The sequence below is a fragment of the Petaurus breviceps genome, unplaced genomic scaffold (genome assembly GCF_028583685.1).
Source record: "Petaurus breviceps papuanus isolate PSGF00001 unplaced genomic scaffold, PetGlider_PUasm1.0 38, whole genome shotgun sequence".
Classification (NCBI taxonomy): domain Eukaryota; kingdom Metazoa; phylum Chordata; class Mammalia; order Diprotodontia; family Petauridae; genus Petaurus; species Petaurus breviceps.
The window spans coordinates 64,367,318-64,374,550 of record NW_027186304.1 but is presented as its reverse complement, the minus strand read 5'-3'; positions in this window follow the sequence as shown (position 1 = coordinate 64,374,550).

Genomic DNA, 7,233 nt, shown 5'->3' with positions numbered 1-7,233 from the left:
TCCTTTATTCTCTTCCTCCTCCTTGTCCTCTTCGTCCTCTTCCTCCTCCTTTATTCTCCTCCTCCTCGTCCTCCTCTTCCTCCTCCTTTATTCTTCTCCTCCTCCTCTTCCTCCTCCTCTTCCTCCTCCTTTATTCTTCTCCTCCTCCTCCTCCTCCTCAGTACTTCTATTCTCTCTACTCTCTCCTAGAATTCTTTTCCCACTCCAAAGGACGTCCCTCCTTTGAAAGGAATACATAGTCAAACAAAAGCAATTTGTGTTGTATTGGTCATATAAGAAAATGTATGTCTCATTCTATGCCTACTGTCCATCAGCTCTGCACCAAAAAGAGGGAAGGAGGCTTTGTCAACAGTTTTTTTGAGATATAATTGGTCATCACATTTATTAGAATTCTTGAGACTTTTAAAATTGTTTTCCTTTACAATGTTGTGGTCATTGTATAAATAATTGTCCAGTTCACTTGGCATCTGTTCATATGAATTTTCCCAGATTTCTCTGAATCTGTCTCTTTTGTTATTTTTTGTGGTGTAATAATCAAAAGAGAGAATATTTGTAAAATGCTTAGTGCAGTACCTGGTATATAGTGGATGCTATGATTAATGCTTATTATATTCCCCCATACTTCATCCATAACATTGTATTATATTCTTATACAACAAATTCTGAAGCCAGTCCCTAGTTGATGGGTACCTCCTTAGTTTCTAACTATATGCTATAGCAAAAATGCTACTAAATACTTTTGGATGCACGTGTCCTTTCTGTCCATTTTTATCCTCTTTGGGGCAAATTCTCAGCAGCAGCATCACTGGGTCAAAGGACATGTATGGTTTAGTAACTTTTAAAATATAGTTCCAAATTGTTTTCCACAAGGGGCTAGGCGACTTCACAGTTTCACCAGCAGTGCCTTGGTATGGTTGTTCTCTCACAAATTCTCCACCAGTTGTCCCTTTCTGTTTTGACAACTTTGTCAAGATGATGAATTTGAAGTAGAACTTTATTGCTGTTTTCATTAGAATTTTTCTTATTAGAGATTTGGAATTTTTTTTCATACAGTTGTTAATCATTTGCATTTCCTCTTTAAAGAGCTCCCCACTCATATCATTTGACTCTCAATTGAGGAATGGATCTCGCCCTTATATATTTGAAGCATGTTTTCTAATTATTAGATATAGACCTTTATTGGAGAAATTGCTCCAAAATTTTTTCTCTACTTTATTTCTTCCTCTCTAATTCTAAGTGCTTTGATTTTATTTGTGCAAAAAACCTTTTCAATTTTATGTAATCGAATTGTTGATTTAACTCCTCTGATTCTCTGCCTTTGATTAGTTAACAACTCTTCGTATACACAACTAGGAAAGGCATCTCCTTCCCTTCTTCTGTAATTTGTTTATAATTTGCCCTCATATCTAGGTGATGTGTCCATTTGGGAACTCACTGTAGTACATGGTATGGGATGTTGGTTAAACTTAATATTTCTCAGACTGTTATCCAATTTTCCCAGAAATATTTGTGAAATAGTGAGTTTTTAAATCAGTACTTGCTTCTAGGTCTACTGTTTCTAATCTATCACATAGACCAACTTTTCCATTTTTAAAAACCAGTGCCAAATTGTTTTGATGATTACTGATTTAGTGTACCTTTTGAGATCTGGTACTGTTAGGCTCTAATGCTTTCCCCTGCTTTTCATTATTTCCCTTGAGATTAAAATTTGACCTTTCATTTCTCCTGATGAGTTTTGTCATTATTTTGCATATTTCCATAACATCATCCTTTGGTAGTTTGGTATGGAACTGAATTTATAAATTAATTTAGCTAGCACTACCATTTTTACTATGTTAGCATGGCCCAAACATGAACTATTAATATCTTTCTAATTATTGTCTTTATTTCTATAAAGAGCATTTTGTAGTTGTATTCATATGTGCGTCTTGGTAAGTGAACTTTCAGGAATTTTATACATTCTGTAGTTTTTTTGAACGAAATTTCTTTTTCTTTCTCTTCCTACTGGATTTTATTGGCAAGACAGAGAAGCTGGTGATTTTTGTGGGTTTATTTTATATCCTGATAATTTGGTTAAGTTATTAATGGTTTCAATTAAGTGAATTCTCTAGGGTTCTTAAAGTAAACAATTAAGACATCTGCAAAAAGTAGTAACTGTCTATTCTTTGTGTTTATTACTGGTTTGTTAGTATGGGGGATTACATGTGAGATCTATATTTTTCCCCTTCTTTCTTTGTCAGAGGTATTTTCTCATAGCAGTAAATGCAAAGTGCCTGACAGTGCTTCTGATAATTAATGACATAACCTTGCTGGTTTTGCAGTTTTATCTGATACAAACTAATTGCATACAATTATTATTTCATTATTACTGTGTAAACAGTGTGACTATGTTGATGATTCTCCAATCTATTCTGTATATATCTTTTTTTTAAACATAATTGCTTGCATGTTGTCTTTCCCATTAGATTGTGCCTTTTAAACACAGAGATTGTTTTTGCCTTTTTTTGTATCTCTGTCACTTAGCCTGACACAATGTTTTAATAAATACTTGTTGACTTGAATTGACATAGTTGATGATTAGTTTTGCATAACTGATTTGTTAAATATAAATTAGGAATTATCATAATTTTAAAATGAATACTAATAAGTGTCAGTATATTTGAGGACTAAAATGTATAAATTTTTTACTAAATTGAAGTGTAGACCAGTGAATAAAAATAGGGACATTATAAGAATATTGAAAAGAAAGGTCAAAGAATTGGGTAATTAGAATACAATTCCTAGGAAGGTGAGGCCTGGAGAATCTATTCAGTTATAGAATCACAGAATTTGAGAGTGATAAGTGACTTCAGCAGCCACTAGTCCACATACCCCAAAATAATCTCAATTGTAAAATACATGGGGTGTGGTCATTCAGCCTGTTTAAATATCTTATAGCAGGCGAGCCTACCACTTTCTAGGGAGTCTATTCCACTTCTGGTTTCCTTTAATTAGTAAGCTCTCCTTGATACTGAGCTGAAATTTGCCTCATTGCAACTTCTACTCAGTGCTTCTGTTTTCTGCCTTTTGGGGCCAAATAGAGCAAATTTAATCTGTCCTCCAGATGATAGCCCTTCAAATAATCAAAGACAGTCATTGTGTTCCCCTTGAATTTTCATTTATCAATACCCTTCTCAAATAGGAGCAGACAGAACTCAACACAATCCTTCAGATGATGTAAGCATAAAATATATTGGGCATATCACATCCCCATTCCTCAGAATTATCCCCCCACCTAAATACAGCTCAAGATCACGTTAGATTATTTGTCTGCCACAACACACGGCTGGTTCAGATTGAGTTTATGATCAACTCTAGATCTCTTTTAAAACAACTACTATCTAACCAACCATGGCTCCCCCATCTCATACTTATGAAGTTAATTTTTTTGGTGCTTGTACTCAAATATAGTACTTTACATTTAAACCTGCTGAATTTTACCTTTTAGAATCAGTCTGGTATTCCAACCAGTTTTAAATCCACCTGATTTTATTTTAATGATTATATTCTAATAATTATCTAATGATTAAGTGATAATCCATATGTTTTCAGATTACATTCCACAATATGTCATTTTTCTCTGTACAAGAATAGCATGAGATACTTTATTGAAAGCTTTGATAAACTATATATAAACAATAAGCATGGGCAGGTAGGCAGTGCAGTAAATAGAGCAGTAGACCTGGAGTCGGGAAAACTCATTGAGTTCAAATCCTCCCTCAAACATTTGCTAGTTGTGTGATCTTGGACAAATCACTTAACCCTGTTTGCTTCAGTTTCCTCATCTGTAAAATGAGCTGGAGAAGGAAATGGCAAACTAGTCCAGTATCTGCCAAGAAAACCCCAAATGGAGTCACAGCAATTTGAACACAACTGAAACACAAAGACTGGGCACAATGTTTCCTTTATCTAATGATTTAGTAATCCTGTCAAAAAAGGAAATGTGGTTAGTCTGGCATAACCTGTTATTGATGAAGCCATGATGCTTAAGCAAGACACCCCCACTTTATAAAATCTACATATTATACATGTAAAACATATTTCCATATTCATCACAGTTGTGAAAAAAGAAACAGATCAAAAGGAAATAAAACCATAAGAAAGAATAAAATGAAAAAAAAAGTGCTTTGATCTGCATTTTTAATCCATCCATTCTTTATCTGGATATGGATAGCATTTTCCTTCCTGAGTCCTTTGTACTTCTGTTGGATCTTTGTGTTGCTAAGAAGAATTGAGTCATTCATAGTTGATCATCACACAATGTTGCTGATACTGTGTACAATGTTTTCCTGGTTCTGCTCATTTCACTGCAATAGCCTATTTTTAAGGAAGATTTGTTTGGCAGTCATGAGGATAATGGATTGGAAAGAGAACAGACCAGGAGCAAGGAAACCAGTAGGGAGGACGTGACAACAGTTCAGATAAGAAGTTATGATGGTCAGAACCAGAATAAGTGATGATGTTCAGGGGCACCCTAAGATGTTGGGGTGCAAGACAGTCTTGAAAGAATTTGCTCCGGGAGTCTCAAAATCTAATAAAAGCATTTGTTCTGGGTAACAACACATTAAGCAAGCTCCTCTCCCCCTTAAGGGAGACATAGTTAAAGGGAGACCCCAATTTAAGGGGGTCTGGCAGCTGTGGGGAAAGGGGGTAGCTCCCCAAGGGAGATGGTTGCTTAGGAGGGACACCTTCCACTAAAGGGAGATAGATCCTTAAGGGAAATGTCCATCAACAGAGACCCTAGCTTAAGGGGGATGACCTCTGCTTAAAGAAGACACCCCCACTTTAGAATTGCTATATAATTTAATCCTCACAACAATCCAGAGAGGTAGGTGTTATTATTATCCCCATTTTATAGATGAGCAAACTGAGGCAAACAGAGGTCAAATGACTTACCCAGGGCCACACAGTCGGTACGTGTCTGAAAAGATTTTAACTCAGGTTTATACTCACTCCAGGTCAGGAGAGAATATATCCTGTGCTGTATCCACTGTACTACCTAGCTACTTCATAGTCATCATCCCCTTTACCCTAAGCCAAATTTCTTTTACTTCTTTGATCCTCCTTTTCTCCCCATATGGGTAAATGAAACCTCTTTTTTTGTTTGTTTGTTTTTTTTGCAGCTTCCCTCACCAGTCTCAGTTCATTCTGAACATCAGCTTTCTTCACAATATTTTTACACTATATTTATAGACCTTGCTTCCATCATCTTTACAGTGGTTGATGAGTAGTTCCTGTGTATCTACATAGGTCTCTTCAGATAAATATCCTTTTTATTCCTTGTTGGAACTGTTTTCCTTTTTTAATTCAAAATTTTATTCATGAGTATAGACTTTCTCTCCTGGGCTGCCTACCCCCAAAGCATTTTACCATGAAATGCTACCTATCTTTCCTCTAAACTCTTTGAAATCCGCTTTTCAAAAACATAGGGTATATGTCAAATTATGTACAGATTTCCTTCCTTCTCTTTCTCAAACTCTAGTATGGAGTCATCATTTTCTCCCAAGATTATTACCATTTCTACCCCATGAATGAATTTCTCCCTATTAGCAAGAATCTGATCAAGAATAGATTTGTATTTTGTTAGATGAAATTATCACTAAAGCAAGTTAAGAAATTATTAGTTGCTCTGTTTTTGACAGAAAGAGAGCTCTAGGAGATGTCTGAATAAGAGAAGCTCATTATTATTATACTATCTGTTTCCCAAACCCTTATATATTTCCTCTTTCTGTTTAGGTGGATTGTAGCATATTAGAAAGACAAAAATCTCTTGCATCTCCCTCCTTTGACATTCACCCAAATATACTCTGTCATGTTGCCCCTCTCTGATTCCTGGATTTTATTCACATGAACTTACTTTCTCAATAAATACTAATGCTACTCCTTAACAACCCTTCCCTTTTACCTCTTTACTTACCCTGGTCTTTTTAAATAAAGCATACCCTTTCAGAGCCATAGTTCAATCATGAGTTTCATCCCACCAGGTCTCAGTGATATCTGTGAAATGAAATTATCTCCCTTACATCAGGACCTCTAATTCATATTATTTTTTTCACTTCTTTTTTGAGGGGCAATTGGGGGTAAGTGACTTGACCAAGGTCACACAGCTAGTAAGTGTTAAGTGTCTGAGGCCAGATTTGAACTCAGGTCCTCCTGACTCCAGGGCTAGTGCTCTGTTCACTGAACCATCTAGCCACCCCACTAATTGTTTATTTATACATAATATAGTACTAACTGAATAAAAACATGAATAAATTAATGAAAAATAACTTTTAGTATGTGTCAGGTATTGTTCAAAATGTTCAACATACCAATAGAAAAGACAGTCTTTACTTTCTACATCTCTTTTTTTTCTTTGTATCAGGTTAGGGATCTCCCAATAAGGTAACCCCCTTCACCAATGTACTTTCTCTTCAGTTTATGGGCTTTAGAGAGTTGGCTGGGGTACTAAGTATAGGTGATTTGTCCAGTAACACATAAGCAATAAGAGTCAGAGTCTGGACTTGAACACGTCTTTCTTACTTCAAATCCCACACTTATGAGAGGAGAAGACAACATATCTAGGGGAGTGCTTTTAAAGGAAAGGTATTTTGCTTTGAAAAATAATGAGGTAGTAAATATAGCCACAGAGCAGTTGACTGATGGTAATGTTGATTTGACTACTCTTCCTAAAGCAAGAAGTAGAAAGATTTCATTGGGAAGGCACAACCACAGAAACAATGTGGCCACAGGGAAGCATGGTAGGAAAATGGCTTGGGTTAAGCACAGTCAAAAGTCTAGGACTGGTTAGATATAGTGGAAGGAATGACCCAGAAAACAGCAAACAGTACTTTTTAAGTCCTTAAATTATCTTTTAAAATTATAAATAGCATAAAATTGGGGAAAATTAGGAAGTAAACTGAAAACCAGAATTTTACTATGTATTGGTATTGACCCTATCAGGGCAATGAAAATATTACAATTTTTGATAAATTTTTCCATTTGAAAAATATAGATGCCAACATTTCATCTTTAGAGTCCTGTGTGATTTAGCATTTTAAACTATATTGGAAATCCTTATGTAAAGAATCTTATGCTAATAGTGAATTTAGATATTGCGTGAGAATGCTAATACTGAGTGTTGCTATTCTCACAGACAAAAAGTGGAAATGATGTGTAAATGAAAATGAGTAGAGAGAGGAAGTGTTAGTTAAA